We start from the raw sequence: 16,536 nt of genomic DNA, 5'->3' as shown, positions 1-16,536 counted from the left end.
AAATATTAACAATTTCATGTGGTTTAACTTAATATTATCTTCCGACTCTCACCTTGAAAATTTACAAAGAGGTTAGAGAATCCCTGATTGCCATAGCCTTACTCCAAAATTTAGCACTGAGTTGTCTTCATAGATAAAGAGATTCCGAGGTACAGTTCCTTAATAACATCCACTGCTTCTCCCTCCCCCATTAGCCCAAGCACAGCTCTGCATCTACTTCTACTTGGACAGTTTACACTTTGACCTGAGGTGCTTAACAATCCATCTCTCCTGCTAGACTGAGCTCCTTGAGGATGGAGGTTTTGTCTGTTTTGCTCATTTTTGTATCTTTGTGCTTACGATGTTTGAAAAGTATTTAAGTTGAAACCTTCACAAAATTTCTGTGGAAACTAAATAAATCTTACTGATTTGTTATTGAAAAATGCAGGGTAATGACTCCATTCGGGTTTTTGCATTTTAGAATGAGTCCAAGGAGACTGCATTCGGCATTCTTGACCACCTAGGACTTTATCTACGTACAATTATGCAGAAATTATCTCTCCACTCCACCCCAGAGAAAGGTCCAAAGGTGCTTTCTCACCTCCCCCAGTTCCTTTAGGTATTTATTTAAATGGCGCCTTTCGTGCTGCCTTCACTGAGCACTCAGTATTTAAGACAAGCCATCCCTCAAACACCTTCTCTGCTACATATTTCCCCCAAAGCATGTCCCAGCATGTAACACAGCTTATATTTTGCTTATTTCTTTTGCATATTGTCCTTCCCACCCCACTAAAATGTAAGCTCACACATGGTTTTCAGATAGGCAGAAAAATGTATTAATACTGAACTAAATGGACAGGTATTTGGGGGATGGGAGCCGCGATTTTCTCTTCAGCTTCCACGTGACATGGTGACCTGGCCCGGTTTGGATCTTACTTGCCTGTGTACCGAAGAAGCCACATGCCCAGCGGTCTCTAATCCCTGTCTGAATAATTTACCGCATACTCGTCCCCACACGTGGCCTCAATCCCTCGTCCCCATGCCCCTCCATGCTGCTGCCCCGGAGGTGACCCATCAAGTGACTGGGGACGGAGTTGTGATTGGGAACTAGGGATGACCTAGTTCCTCCTTTTCTAAGAGAGATGGGGGTTTTCCTGCTTGGGGCCGGGGGGGATGGGGGTGGATGGAAAAGTCAAGATTCCCACCCAAGCCGGGGGAAGGGGCGGGGAAGGGTGTGTCTATAAATTTTAGGCCTCAGGCCTGTAGCCCGTCCCGGAGGCGGCTGGGGAGCCGCGTTGGCGAGATCCCTGCGGGGGACCCACTGAGAACCTCCAGTGGACAACCCAGGGACCCGGCAGAGCGCCTGACGCCCCGCTCCTCTACCTCGCGGACCCCTCCTCTCTTTGGGAAGCCTCGGGGCGGGGTTTGTTTACTCCTCGCACGCACCGCAGGCCTGGCCAATCCGTGGGGAGAGGCGCCTTACGTCATTCATCCCGAGGACCAATCGGCGCTCACCGTGCTGCTCCGCCGCCAAAGCTCGCGCGGGGGAAGCGGGGCAGTGGCTGGGCCGGCGAGGGCGGACGGAGCCGCCAGCGGTCTCGGCTGCAGCCGCCGGCGCTGCTCGGTGCGCGGGCGCGCCCTGACCCTTCCTCTTTGGGCAGGCTCAGGGGCGCGCGCGCGGTCGCCGTCCCGGCGCCTCGAACTCCAGGGCCTCGACTGGGCAGGCCGCGGATCGCCCAGCCTGCCCCGCGTGTGAGTCGGCCGGGACCCGGCCGCCGCCAGCCGCGGGCGCCACTGGAGCGGCGGTGCCCGAAGACGCGTCCCAGGCTCGAAGAACAGCCCTGCGCGGTCGCCTCGTTCTCTGCAGCCAAGCGGCGGTAAGGTTCAGGGTGCGGGCGCGGGCTCCTAGGGCCTGCGGACCCGGCCCGGCGTGTTCCTGGGCAGGTTCCCCTCCCTGCGCCTCCGGGCCCCTTGTCACCCCGAGTCCCATCTGTTTATTCCCACGCATTCTTCCAGGCCTGGCCGAGTAACCCTTGAGTGTCTGGGGAAGAGAGTCGGAAAGCGGAGACCGCTCCTCCCCCCCCCGCCCCCCCACCGCCCCAGCCACACACAGACACACAGAGCAAATTGGGGGAGGCACCGTCCCTGAGTCACGCCTCGTGGAAGAGAGGAAGGGCTGCTTTCTACTTTCTCGGTGTCTTCAGGGGAGAAGCATGGCTTCTAAGTCTGGTTTTCCATCTCTACCTGGTGTATTTCAGAGTTCCAAAGCCTCGTGCGCTTGGAAGAGCCTCGTAGCCTCTATAAGGGAACTTTTCTGTCAAGTAGAGGGTCACTTTTGGGGCCCAGACTCCTTTGAGAAATTCCGGAGAGCCAAGGTCTCTCTCCACAGAAGAGGGTAAAGATTTTTGTAGGCTCTTGTAGGGAGACAGTGCACCTAGGAGGATGAGTGCTCAGTCTCTGGTACCAGTCTCTGTGACCTGGCGTTGTGTGGTCTCAGTTTCTTCATCTGTAAAATAGTATCCACCTATTGAGGGTGTTGCCAGGAGGAAATGGACTAATCGGTGTAACCATTTGGAACAAAGCTCACCTCCTATTAATTGCCCTGCCCTGCATGAGTTAGGCATTTAATTGACCCCCGTGAATGATGGTTTAGAAAAGTTCCCCGTGTTGTTTCTCTTTTTACGTTGAAACAGTTACAGGGTCGTCCCTTTCCGTATTCACTGCTGAAGCTCCCTTGGAGCCTTTGAATACTTTTCCTCATTCTGGCTCTGAGGGCTCAGACTCCCTCTCCCACTTCTTTGCTCTCTTTTTAGTAAGTCAGTAGCTCATTCCCTTCCTTCCCCTTTCTCCCCCAAATCTTAGTGTTGTGTTTCTTCATTTGACTGCTATAGCCTAATTTTTTTCTGGGCCACTTTTCTTTTCTCTTAATGGCTTGAAATCATCTTTACCTAATAGATATAGTTGAGGTTATTCATCTTTCCTGTCTACGGTGTAATCATAACCCTACCTCTGTACAAAATTATACAGAAAATAATTTAGTTGATCTGATATTGCATGTTGCTTTTCCATTTCATTGGTTGGCCTATAATTTAGCTAAAGCTTTATCACTATCCTGTTACTGTAATAAATCTTTAATGGCAGTGTCCATTCTCAAGTAGCACCCGGAGAAAAATCAAATGCCTAGACCCCGGATTCTGTCACACTTCTGTGCTGGCTCTTGATGCATTTGTTATTTATTAGAACATCTTGTGCCTGGAACTAGAGTCTAGTCTCATGGCAGACATGGTGTCTGTAGCCCTGTTCTGACAGTACAGTTGCAATTTCAGCAATGTGGTGCTTACATTTAATAAAGGCCCAAGACTTATTAAACTCTTATTTTTGAGTTCTCTTTATGTCTAGTTGTTTAATTAAGAGGGAAAACAGAATTGTTCAAGTGTTTAATACTTCACGTTACCATTTTGTGATCATGTACCTTTCCCCCCAACTCTTGGAAATGTGTCGTCCAACTGGCACCTTCAAGTTTTTCCCTTGCCGCCAGAATTCTTAACTGTGAACTATGTCCCCTCAATACAACTTGAAATTGGGTGCACAGATATGTTTATCCTTAATATGGAAAGCATTTGTGGATGGAAATTATACATTAAAACACAGCCTGAAGGATTCAAAGATTGCTTTTTGTAATTAGGAATTGAAATGTGAATATACATTTGCTTTTTTTTTTTTAGCATTATAGAAAGACTGGCTTTGTTTTCTTGCTGTTGATATTTTATGTTTTATGCATAATGCATGAGTCATATATTTACATTGCACTTCACCATTTTTAAAGCCTATTTAGGTATATGAAAGTTCTTAGAATGTGGTGAGGAAACAGACTAAGCCAAAATTAAATTCATGGCAAAGATAGTGAAGTAGAACCTAGTGTTCTGACTTCTAGCCCATTGTTTCTTAGTTTGTCAACCTTAACAATTAACCAGGACTAAAAGATGAGAAGGGAGAGTTTAAGATGAAGTCTTAAAGGCAGAGGGGGAAACTTTCTAATTTGGGCATTAAATATTAGATATTGAGTAGTATGTTAGCACCTCATTTTTTAATCTTTAAACTTAGGTATGTTTCTTTTAAAGATGAAATAGTAAGCCATTATTACTTACAGTCAGAACTTACTTATAGTCAGTTTACATTGTTGCTTGGCAAACTTGATTTCACTTTTTTTCTGAACTTGTCATCATATTTTAAACTCTTATTGTAACATGTATCTTAATGTGTCTTAGAGGAAATTAGAAAGCATGAAGTTCAGTGTTTTTTAGATCATAAAGTTTTAAGCTGTAATCAGTTTTAAAGATTATTAAATATATTTGCCTCTTCGTACTTGAATCTTTTCCGTTTTAATCTGGGATAAATGATTCTAGGGATGGGGCATGAATACAATTAAAAGTAGATTTGTGAACCCTTGGAAATTTTATATGCATTTGTATATTTTTCTGGAGAGAAGATTCATAGTTTCTGAGGCAAAGATATTTGGACAACTCTAATTTTTATAAAATTATTTCTTTTACTGAACTAGAAGTTATATCTTCACTGGTTCTAGTTCTGTCCCCTCTGTAGTGGGTTTTCAAATATTTGAAGATACTTCCTATATTCTCCTGATTATTTTCTTTTCTAAACAGAATATTCTCAGTCTTTAACCTCCTCTAATGATTTTGTTGTTTTGATTTGCACCTCCTCAAAATACTTATGGCTCATCTGTGGGTTTGTGTCAGTTTATCCATATTCTTCTTAAAAGTGTAGTACCCATAATTAGATATTAACCAGTAGAGAAGACCGTAAGTTACCGCTCTGATTTAAGATTAAGGATAGACTTGCTTCTTTGGCAACCACGCGGCACTGTTAATTTACAATAATGTCCTGTCAAGAAGGCGAACTCTGGGGCTGGCCTGCCTGGGTTTAAATCCTGGTTCTACAGTTTATCAGCTGGGTGACCTTGAGTAAATTATGTAAACATTTTGGGGCCTCAGTTTTCTCATCTGTAAAATGGGGTTTATCATAGTACCTATCTGATAGTGTTCTTCTAAGGAATAAATGAATGCATATATGTAAAGCACTTAGAATAGTCCCTGGCATTTAAGTGCTATGTGCATTACCCATTATTGATTTTGTAGTCACCTAACATTCTTGAGTTGTTTTGTCCATGCTCTCCCAGTTCTTTAATAGAATATTTTTTGGTAGGACTTCATATTTATGCTGATTAAATTTTATCTTGTCAGATTGGTTCCAGTATGTTGACTTTAAAAAAAAGAAAAAGTCTTGATTTGGTCATTCAATAAAAAAGCTTATTTGTTTATCCATAGATTTGATAAACTATAATTTTGATAATGCTGACATAGCCTTCATGCAAATATTATTAAAATGTTGACTAGGTGGGCCTAGGAGCAGAGCTCTTACCCTGCTAGAGACCTCATAATGTTGATTTTTAAAAACCTGTTAATTCTTTGATTCAAGTTGTTCAGCTAATTAGAAATCCAGCTAATTTATCATTATCTACCTCAAATACTTCTAGGTTTTCACAAGGAAAATATAAGGAACTTTAACAATTGCCTTCCTAAAACCCAGGTAACTTTATATACTTCATTTTAAAAAATCCTATCTGTTTAATCTGTCAAAAAAATAAAAAAGCATTAATCTGTCATTATTGGTCCTTAATGAAACTATACTGATTTCCAGGAGCATAGGTTGGTTATTGCTTTTTCTGTGTTCATAGACTTCTCTCAGTAAAGACTCTAAAATCTTGTCTAGAGTTACATTTAACTTCAGTGATCAATAGTTGGCAGGATCCCCTTTCCCTAGCAGCTGCATGGACATTTCATCAGAAGTGATATACCTTGTTGAAGGTTTCCTTAGAGCAGTTAGGAACTCTCTTTAGAATCTTCTCATCCATATTGAGCTTTGGTTTCCATTAATTCATTGATTAAATTTATTTATTGCCCATTTTGTGCAAGATACCAATGCTCATTTAACCCTGATAGAGATACCTGAAGCAAAAAGGTAATCCATGTCCATTTCTCGCCATTCCTACTGTTGTTACCATAGTCTGGGCCTCCATTCCTTTTCTCTACAATAATAGCTTCCTTTTGACCTTCCATCTTTGATCTCTTTCTGTCTCTAATCCTTAAGCACTGCAGCCAGAATCATCTTTTTTGTTTTGTTTTGTTTTTTGCTGGACTGCACAGCATGCAGGATGTTAGTTCCCAGACCTGTGCCCTCTGCAGTGGAAAAGTGGAGTCTTAACCAACTGGACCACTAGAGAAGTCCTTCATGTTTTTTCTTTAAATTAATTAATTAATTAATTAAGTTTTGGCTGCGTTGGGTCTTTGTTGCCGCGCGTGGGCTTTCTCTAGTTGTGGCGAGTGGGGGCCACTTTTCATTGCAGTGCGCGGGCTTCTCATTGCAGTGGCTCCTCTTGTTGCGGAGCACGGGCTCTAGGTGCCGCGGGCTTCAGTTGTTGTGGCACGTGGGCTCAGTAGTTGTGGCTCGCAGGCTCTAGAGCACAGGCTCAGTAGTTGTGGCGCTCGGGCTTAGTTGTTCTGCATGCGGGATGTTCCCAGACCAGGTCTCGAACCCGTGTCCCCTGCATTGGCAGGCGGATTCTTAGCCACTGCACCACCAGGGAAGTCCCTGTTTTTAAAATGCATGTATTTCTTTAAAGTCTTTTCTTCCCCACTGGAAAAATCTTTAATGATCTAATTAGATTTTAATTTTTGACTACTTTCCAACTCCCTTATTCTGTTTTCTGTTTACTAGCCTTTTAAATTCAAGCCTCCCCCACCCTCTTTATTTTTTACCTTACTTATTCTTAGAGATGATATGAACCATCAGCCAGATAGTAGGCATGGAGCAATGGTGATTCCTCACCAGCTGGTCAGTGTGTGAGTCACTCAGCTGACAGATATGGAGTGCTTACTATGTTACAGGCACTGTGTGAGCCACTGAGCTGACAGAGGAGCATGACATAGCCTCAGCCCTTGAAGAATTCTAAGTGCAGGAAAAGATAGAATAGGGGAAAGTATTTGGAGAAGAGAAATCTTTCTTTCTTTCTTTTTTTTTGATACTCAAAAGCATAATAAGTTTATGTAACAGATTCCATTTTACTTTGAAAAGAGCCAAGTATGTTGTTATTAAAGAATGAGTTTGTGGGACCTCCCTGGCAATCCAGTGGTTAAGACTCCGTGCTGGGACTTCCTTGGTGGCACAGTGGTTAAGAGTCCGCCTGCCAATGCAGGGGACACGGGTTCGATCCCTGGGCCGGGAAGATCCCACATGCCACTGAGCAACTAAGCCCGTGCACCACAACTACTGAAGCCTGCTCTCTAGAGCCAACGAGCCACAACTCCTGAGCCCGTGTGCCACAACTACTGAAGCCCGCGCACCTAGAGCCCATGCTTCGCAACAAGAGAAGCCACCACAGTGAGAAGCCCGTGCACCGCAACGAAGAGTAGCCCCCGCTCGCCACAACTAGAGAAAGCCCATGTGCAGCAACAAAGACCAACGCAGCCAAAAATAAATAAATAAATAAATTTATTTAAAAAAAAAAAGACTCCATGCTTCCACTGCAAGGGGTGCGGTTCGATCCCTGGGAACTAAGATCCCACATGCTGCATGGTGGGCCAAAAATAAAAACTGGGGGTGTAATGTACACCATGATAAATATTATGAACACTGCTCTATGTTATGAATGGAAGTTGTTAAGAGAGGAAATTCTAAGAGCTGTCATCACAGGAGAACAATATTTTTCTGGTTCTTTAGTTTTGTATCTGTATGAGATGATGGATATTCACTAGGCTTATTGTGATAATCCCTTCATGATGTATGTAGATAAATCATCATGCTGTCCACCGAAACTTTTGCAGTGCTTTTGACAGCTATATCTCAATAAAACTGGAAGAAAAGAAAGAACATATGCAACTAACGAATAGCAGTCAATAAAATGATTTCTAGGTTAAAGAAAGTTTGGAAAAACTGTTAGATAAATGATTCTGCACTAATTGATACATTTTAAGCTACAAAGCCTTTACAAGTAGGAACATTTTGTGAGCATAGTGATTATGTATTTTTTTTTAATTTATTTATTTTTGGCTGTGTTGGGTCTTCGTTGCTGTGCGTGGGCTTTCTCTAGTTGTGGAGAGCGGGGGTTACTCTCCATTGCGGTGCACGGGCTTCTCATTGCGGTGGCTTCTCTAGTTGTGGAGCACAGGCTCTAGGCGCGAGGGCTTCAGTAGTTGTGGCGCATGGGCTCAATAGTTGTGGCGCATGGGCTCAATAGTTGTGGCGCATGGGCTTAGTTGGTCCGTGGCATGTGGGATCTTCCTGGGCTTGAACCCATGTCCCCTGCATTGGCAGGCAGATTCTTAACCACTGCGCCACCAGGGAAGCCCCGTGATTATGTATTTTTAAGTTGAACACATCAGTGTTCAAAGGTAGCAGAATATATTACCTGTGGAGACATTCTAAGAAACATACAGTGAAAATCTTTGTGAAAAACACCGTAACTTCTTCCACTGACCTTAAAATTTGAGCAAATACTTGCTAACTTAATTAGTAAACTAGTTAATTACAATGTAAAAGCAGCTAAATATTTCTTATAAATGAGCTCTTTCTGAAAGAACTTTAAGTATTCCCTCTTCCCAAGTCAAATTATTTTCTTTTACTGTTATTATATCAGATCCAGCAGTATTCTTGGGATAATCTGGACTATTAGATACTACAACTCTAAGATCTGTTCCGAGTTATTAATTTCGTAGGCTAATTGAAGTTACACTCTGGGGGAAATGTTCAAGACAATTGAATTTCTTCTCTTGATATAAGTGACATAAAATAGGAATAAATTTCAAGAAACTGAAATACTAAGCAAAAGCATGTGAAACTAATGCTAAGGAAAAGACTTTTTAGAAAGGGGTCACTACCTACAAAACCCTTCTTCCCAATAACAGAAAGTAATTTCAAGTGAAATGAGAGAGATCATAGTAAGTAAAGAAAATAAGAGATTCTAATATAAGCAGCTCATTGAAAAAAAGTGAAATCCTGTTTACAAGGCTGTTCTTTCATAACCTACAAAATGTAAAAGACCACAACATATTTTCTAGGATTAAGTGAGAAAATAAAGATCCAAAACCTGAAAGCTTTGTATTCATTATGAATTTTAATGGCTTGCTTTGCAAACACTGACAGTGTGATGAGGACCTCATGTAGTCCTGCCCAGCTGTGTGTGAGATAGGTTTAACTGTTTTTCATTTTATAGGTGAGGACATAAATTGCTTTACTGGGATTAGAAAGACAGTGACGGCAGAGCTGGGGCTCAAACGTGAATCTGACTGTCGTGCTAGCCACTCCACTGTATTGCCTCACTGAAGTGTTTAGGCCTTTTCTTCCGTATTTGGCTGTACAGCAGATATTAGCACAATCTTGTAAATCAACTCCACTTCAATTTAAAAAAAAAAAGTCACTCTGATCACCCAGCTAAATAAATAAATAAATAAATGCTCTGCAAAAATAATAATAATAATAATAAAATAAAATACTTAGGCCTTCAACATTAACGCAAGAACCCAGACGTCTTTATAGGTTCTTCTTAGTTGAGTCTTTCCAGTATAGTTTCTGTTTTTCCTAGAGCATTGTGAATTGATCCAAATATAAGTAAGTGATTTGAAAATTAGCCACCGTTTTTGACTGATCATCCTTTCTCTAGCGTCACTGTTTACTATAATTTAAAAAATAGACCATTTCTGTATGATGTTGTGATATCCTCATTTCAGCTGTATTTCAGTTAATTGGTTAAATCCTGATTATGAGCTGTGTGAATCTGTTACACTGACTGGTTTACTGTGAATAGAAACAAGTACATGCTTAGATAAGACGTTAACCTAACTCCTTTGTAACATACATTTTTAATTTATTTTAATGCCTATGTTATATGCTACGTGTCCTTTTGACTTGTTTAAAAATTAAATATGTATGGGCTAAAAGAAAACAAGTTGGGTATTATGAAATGATGTAAAATCTTGAAGTTGTGATGAAAGAAGAGAAAAAGGCTAAAAGTGTTCTGAAAAGTAAGAAGAATAAAAATATAATAGCACATAATAGGGGCGGTGTTTATTGTTCGTCACAGAGCAGGAGCGCGTGTATTTCATAGTAAAAAAAAGTGGTGGGTAATGATGCTGTTATCACCAGGGGTGTGGATATGCCTGGTGAACTGAATATGCAACAAGGAATGTGTTTTGTTTTTTTTTAACATCTTTATTGGCATATAATTGCTTTACAGTGGTGTGTTAGTTTCTGCTTTATAACAAAGTGAATCAGCTATACATATACATATGTCCCCATATCTCTTCCCTCTTTCGTCTCCCTCCCTCCCACCGTCCCTACCCCACCCCTCTAGGTGGTCACAAAGCACCGAGCTGATCTTGAAAATAAGAATGATAGTACGTATCGTTTCATCAAAGTAGAAAATATTGTACAGAAGGATTTTTTTTTTTCTCTTCACGTTTAACTCTAGGTATATATTGAAGTATTCTGATCAACTGTAGCATAGAGCTCAGACTGGCTGTCTGTCTATCTATCTATCTAGTTAGGTATCTATCTTAGGGTCAAAAGCCTCTGACTTATTTAATACCTCTTCCTGTTTGTGTAAAATTCACTCCAGTACTCACCCTGGAAAGAAACACTTTGACTCAGATTGACCTTGAGTGGAAACAGGGAACTATGACATTCATTTGACTTAGTAATTTGTGTAAAACTTTTTCTGACTGTTTTTTATCATCCTAATTATCTCAAGGGTAGAGTATTTTTCAGCTCACCATCTAGTTATTTTTTAGGCTTTCTGTAACAATATGAAGCATTTTTTCACATTGTGACTACTAGCAACTTTGATGAATTTTTCACATTGAATCTACATCTATCTTAAGTAACCAGTGTGTGTTTGGTAAAATTTTTATGTCCAATATCAGAAGCTCTCTCACAGTTTACATTATCTAGTGCTTACTGTGTGAATCTTGTTGTGTCTGATAGTTCCCTTGAAGATACTCCCTGTTATATCTACTCTTAGTCTTAGCTCTTGGTTATCTTGTACAAATCCCACTTTTTCTCAAGAGGAATATAGGAGATCAGTTGCTGAGGATGGTGAAATAAAATAGACCAGTTGTGCTTTCTGGATTCGTCTGGCCTTAGGGTCTCATGCTTGCCTTTCTGACTTCTTGTATTAATATTTGGTAGTTACCAATTTAAAATTTTCTGAAAGAAGAGTCTTCTTCATATTTTTCATCCCACTATCCAGAGGTAAAACTATGTTTTTAAAAAATGCTTTTTTAATGAAAGATGATAGGTATCTAAAATTGGACAAATTTTCACTAACTAAATAACACATCAGTGTAACTAGCACCCTAGATCCAGAAACAGACAATTAACAGCACCCTACTGTCCCTTTCCAGTCATGAACACCTCTTCGCCAAGGGGAACTATCTTGATTTCTAACAGCATGAATTAGTAAAACTACCTTTAACCATATCTGCTTTTAGTTCTTTTGATGGTTATCACTCTTAGTGGTATAATTATTGCTGTATTTCTTTTTTCAAAACTTTTTTACTTAAACTAATTTTTGACTTGCAGGAAAGATACAACTTCCTAACGTTAACCTTTTCATAACCGTTCTATAATTATCAGGAGCAAGAAACTAACATCAGGACAATATTATTAACTAAACTACAGACCTTAATTTGAATTTCATCATTTTTTTCTGTAATGACATTTTTCTGTTCCAGGATCCTGTCTAGGCTCCCACATTGCATTTAGTTGTTTCTCCTTAGTATTCTCTATTCTCTAACAGCCTTCAGTTTTTCTTTGTTACATGACCTTGACACTTTTGAAGAGTACCGATCATATATTTTTCAGAATATCCTTTATTTGACTTTGTCCAGTGTTGTCTCATGATTGGAGTATGGTTATGCCTTTTTAGTAAAAATACCACAAAAAATGATGTATCTTTCTTTCACAGAGCTCATCAAGGGGTTCGTCATGTCAGTATGTTTTATCATTGGTGATATTTACCTTGGTTACCCTTGTTTACCTTGGTTAAGTTGATGGATGCCCACTTTCATTTTTTAAATCTTGATCTCTAATCCTTTTGGAGTTTATTTGTGTGTATGGTGTGAGATATGGATCTAATTTTATCTTTTTCAAAATGACTGCCCAGCAGCATTTATTAAAAAGTTCATCTTTTCAGTTGATACCAAAAAGTATTTGATGAAATTCGACACCCTTTATGATAAAAACACTCAACAAACTAGGAATAGAAGGAACTACCTCAACATGTAAAAAGGCCCTATAGGAGAAGCCCACACTGAGTTGTGAAAGACTGAAAGCTTTTCTTCAAGTTCAGGAACAAGACAAGGATGTCTGCAGTCACCACTTCTATTTAACATAGTACTGGAAGTCCTAACTGGAGCAATTAGTCAGGAAAAAGAAGTAAAAGACATCTGAATTGGAAAGGAAGAAGCAAAATTTCCTCCATTGGCAGACAATATGATCTTTATATGTAGAAAACCCTAAAGATTCTACATACCCAAACCTATTAGAATTAATGAACAAATTCAGCAAAGTTGCAGGATAAAAAAATCAACACAAAAGAATCGGTTGCATTTTTACACACTAACGTAGTGAACAATCCAAAGGGGAAATTAAGAAAACAATTCCATTCAGGATAGCATGAAAAAGAAAAAAGAATAAAATACTTTAGGAATAAACTTAATCAAGGAGGCAAAACACTGGTACATGGAATTACAAAACATTGCTGAAATTAAGGAAGACACAAATAAATAGACAACTTGTGTTCCTAGACTGGAAGACTTAATATTGCTAAAATGTCAGTACCACACAAAGTGATGTACCGATTCAGTGCAATCTTTATCAATATCCCAATTTCTTTTTTTTAACAGAAACAGAAAAATCCATTCTAAAATTCATATAGAATTTCAACGGACCTCACATAGCCAAAATAATCCTGAAAGGGAATAAACCTGGAGGACTCAGACTTCCCAATTTCACTACTTATTACAAAGCTACAGTAACCAAGCAATGTGGTACTAGCATAAATACAGACATATAAATCAGTGGAATATAATAGCCCAGAATAAACCCTTGCATATATGGGCAAGTTATTTTTGACAAGGGTGCCAAGACCATTCAATGGGGAAAGGGTGGTCTTTTCAACAAATGATGTTGGGGAAACTGGATATCCATGTGAAAAAAAAAAAAAAATTGGGCCTTTATACCATATATAACAATTAACTCAAAATGAATCAAAGACCTAAACTTAAGAGCTAAAAGTATTAAATTCTTAGCAGAAAACATAGGTAAGAATCTTTATGATTTTGGATTTGGCAGTGATTTCTTGGACATACCAAAAGCACAGGTAACAAAAGTAAAAACAGGTAAATTGGACTACATCAGAATTAAAAACGTCTGTGCATCAAAAGACACCATTAAGAGTGAAAGGCAGCCTATGGTATGGGAGAAAATATTTGAAAATCATATGTCTCATAAGGGGTTAATATCTAGAATATATAAAGAACCTCTACCAGAACCCAAACAGCCTGATTCAAAAATTGGCAAAAGGACTTCCCTGGTGGTGCAGTGCTTAAGAATCTGCCTGCCAGTGCAGGGGACACGGGTTCGATCCCTGGTCCAGGAAGATCCCCCATGCCGTGGAGCAACTAAGCCCATGCGCCACAACTTCTGAGCCTGAGCTCTAGAGCCCAAGAGCCACAACTACTGAGCCTGTGCCACAACTACTGAAGCCCACGCACCCTAAGGCCCAAGTGCCACAACTAGTGAAGTGCCACTCTAGTGCGCCTAGAGCCCGTGCTCCGCAACAAGAGAAGTGACAGCAATGAGAAACCCAGGCACTGCAACGAGGAGTAGCCCCCACTCACCGCAACTAGAGAAAGCCCGCGTGCAGCAACGAAGACCCAACGCAGCCAAAAAAAAAATTGGCAAAAGACTTGAATAGACATTTCTCCAAAGAAGATATACAAATGGCCAAAAAACACATGAAAAGATGTTTAACATACACTAATCATTAGGGAAATGCAAGTCAAAACTGCAGTGAGATACCACCTCATACCTATTAGGATGACGCCTATAAAAAAAAAAAAAACCCAAAAAAACAGAAAATAACAAGTGTTGGTGAGAATTGGAACCTTGGTTGGTGGAGAAATTGAAACCCTTACACTGTTGGTGGTAACATTTATAAAATGGTACGGCCAGTGTTGAAAACAGTATAGAAGTTCCTCAAATTCAAAGTAGAATTACCATGTGATCCAGCAATTCCACTTCTGGATATATACTCAAAAGAATCGAAAGCAGAACCTCAAAGAGATATTTGTACACTCATGTTTACACCCATGTTTATAGAAGATAGAAGCAACCCACGTGTCCATCAGTAGATGAATGGATTAGCAAAATGTAGTATATACATACAGTGGAATATTGTTTAACCTTAAAAAGGAAGAAAATTCTTACACATGCTATAACATGGATGAACCCTGGGAACTTGATGCTAAGTGAAATAAGCCAGTCACAAAAAGACAAATACTGTATGATTCCATTTATATGAGGTACTTAGAGCAGTCAGACTCATAGAGACAAAGCAGAATGGTGGTTGTCAAGGGCTAGGGGGAGGGGTGAATGTGGAGCTATTGTTTAATGATTATGTAGTTTCAGTCTTTCAAGATGAAAAGAGATCTAGAGGTTGGTTATACTTCAGTGTGAATGTACTTGATGCTGCTGAACTCTAAACCGAAAAATGGTTAAGATAGTAAATTTTATGTTACGTATATTTTACCACAATTTTTAAAAAATCTGAAAAGCGTCCATCTTTACCCAATGATTGGGGATGCCAACTTTGTCATATACTAAATTTCCATATGTATTTAGGTCTAATTCTGTACTTTCTATTCTGTCCACTGATCTACTGGCCTATTTGTGCATCTGTACCAAAATGTTTTAATTATAGAGGCTGTATAGCATATTTTAATATCTGGTAAGGTTATTTTCCATTCATAGTTTTTCTTTTCCAGTACTTTCCTAGTTATTCTTGCATGTTTGTTTTCTATGTCAACTTTATTTTTTTTAATTTTTAAAAAATTATTTACTTATTTGTTTGGCTGTGTTGGGTCTTCGTTGCAGCGCGCGGGCTTTCTCTAGTTGTGGCTCGTGGGGGCTACTCTTCGTTGCGGTGGCTTCTGTTGTTGTGGAGCACGGGTTCTAGGCATGCAGGCTTCAGTAGTTGTGGCACACAGGCTCAGTAGTTGTGGCTCGTGGGCTCTAGAGCACAGGCTCAGTAGTTGTGGCTCACGGGCTTAGTTGCTCCGCGGCACGTGGGACCTTCCCGGACCAGGGCTCAAACCTGTGTCCCCTGCATTGGCAGGCGGATTCTTAACCACTGTGCCACCAGGGAAGTCCCTCTATGTCAACTTTAATGTCAGCCTGTCTAACTCTATAAAATGGATTGTTAGTATTTTTATTGGGATTACATTGAATTTATAAATTAACTTAGGGAGAATTTATATCCTTATAATGTTCAATTGTCTTATCCAAGAACAGGGTATGTCTTTCCATTGTTCAAATCTTCTTTAGGAGTATTGAAAAATTTCCTCTTTTTTTTTAAAAAAGCTTTATTGCATTATAATTATCATAAAATTCACCTTTTAAAGTATATGATTTGGTGTGTTTTGGTATATTCACAGATATATGCAGCCATCACCACCACCTAATTCCAGAACATTCCCAGTACCCTGAAGAGAAACCTGTGCCCATTAGCAGTCACTCCTCATTCCCTTCTCCCTCCAGCCCTGGGCAACTACTAATTTACTTTATGTTTCTTTGGATGTGCCTCCTCTGAATAGTTCATGTAAATGAACTATTCATGTATAATATCTAAATCATCTTTAAATTAAATCATACAACGTGGCATTCTGTGGCTGCCTTCTTTCACTTAGTGTAATATTTTCTAGGTTTATACATACTGTAACATGTAACAATACTTCATCTCCCTTTTTATTGCCAAATAATACGCATTCCATCGTAGAGATATAGCCCTTTTTATTTATCCATTCATCAGTTGGTAGACATTGGGTTTGTTTACGCTTTTTGGCTATTATAATAATGTTGCTATGAACATTCGTGTGCAGGCTTTTGTGTAGACATATGTTTTCAGTTCCCTCATACAAGTTTTTATACATTTCTTGTAATTTATTATTAAGTATTTAGTCTTTCCTACTATTGGACTTTCTTTACCATTGTAATCCTCCTAGTGTTTATTGATTTTTGTGTTTTTCTGTATTGATTTTGTTGCTGTACGTAAGTTAAACTCGACTGTAGTTTAACATATTGTTCCTATTATCTGGCTTTGTTGTAAAGGTTATACTGACCTCATCAAATGAGGTATTGTTTTGAAGAGAATTCTTTGGAAAAAAATGTGTATTCTCCCATTTTGGGGGCAGGTTGGTACATATG

General features: G+C 39.7%; 1 protein-coding gene across 8 annotated transcripts in view; it reads left to right on the top strand.

The window, feature by feature from the left end:
• The first annotated feature begins 1,545 nt into the window (after nucleotides 1–1,545).
• Nucleotides 1,546–16,536, top strand: part of TFDP2 (transcription factor Dp-2) — a 188,552-nt gene continuing 173,561 nt past the window's right edge. For 2 of the 8 annotated variants that reach the window (XM_082461275.1, XM_082461272.1), the window contains exon 1: nucleotides 1,552–1,856. The gene's annotated coding sequence lies outside the window, so the exon portion shown is untranslated. Of the gene's footprint in view, nucleotides 1,857–5,533; nucleotides 5,587–16,536 lie in introns of all 8 variants that reach the window. The other 6 variants (XM_082461280.1, XM_082461278.1, XM_082461274.1 and 3 more) reach the window with 5 other exon arrangements.

The sequence above is a fragment of the Balaenoptera physalus genome, assembly GCF_965194825.1.
Source record: "Balaenoptera physalus genome assembly, chromosome: 4".
Classification (NCBI taxonomy): domain Eukaryota; kingdom Metazoa; phylum Chordata; class Mammalia; order Artiodactyla; family Balaenopteridae; genus Balaenoptera; species Balaenoptera physalus.
Note: the sequence above shows the minus strand (reverse complement) of the source record. Positions and strands in the feature narration are given on the sequence as shown.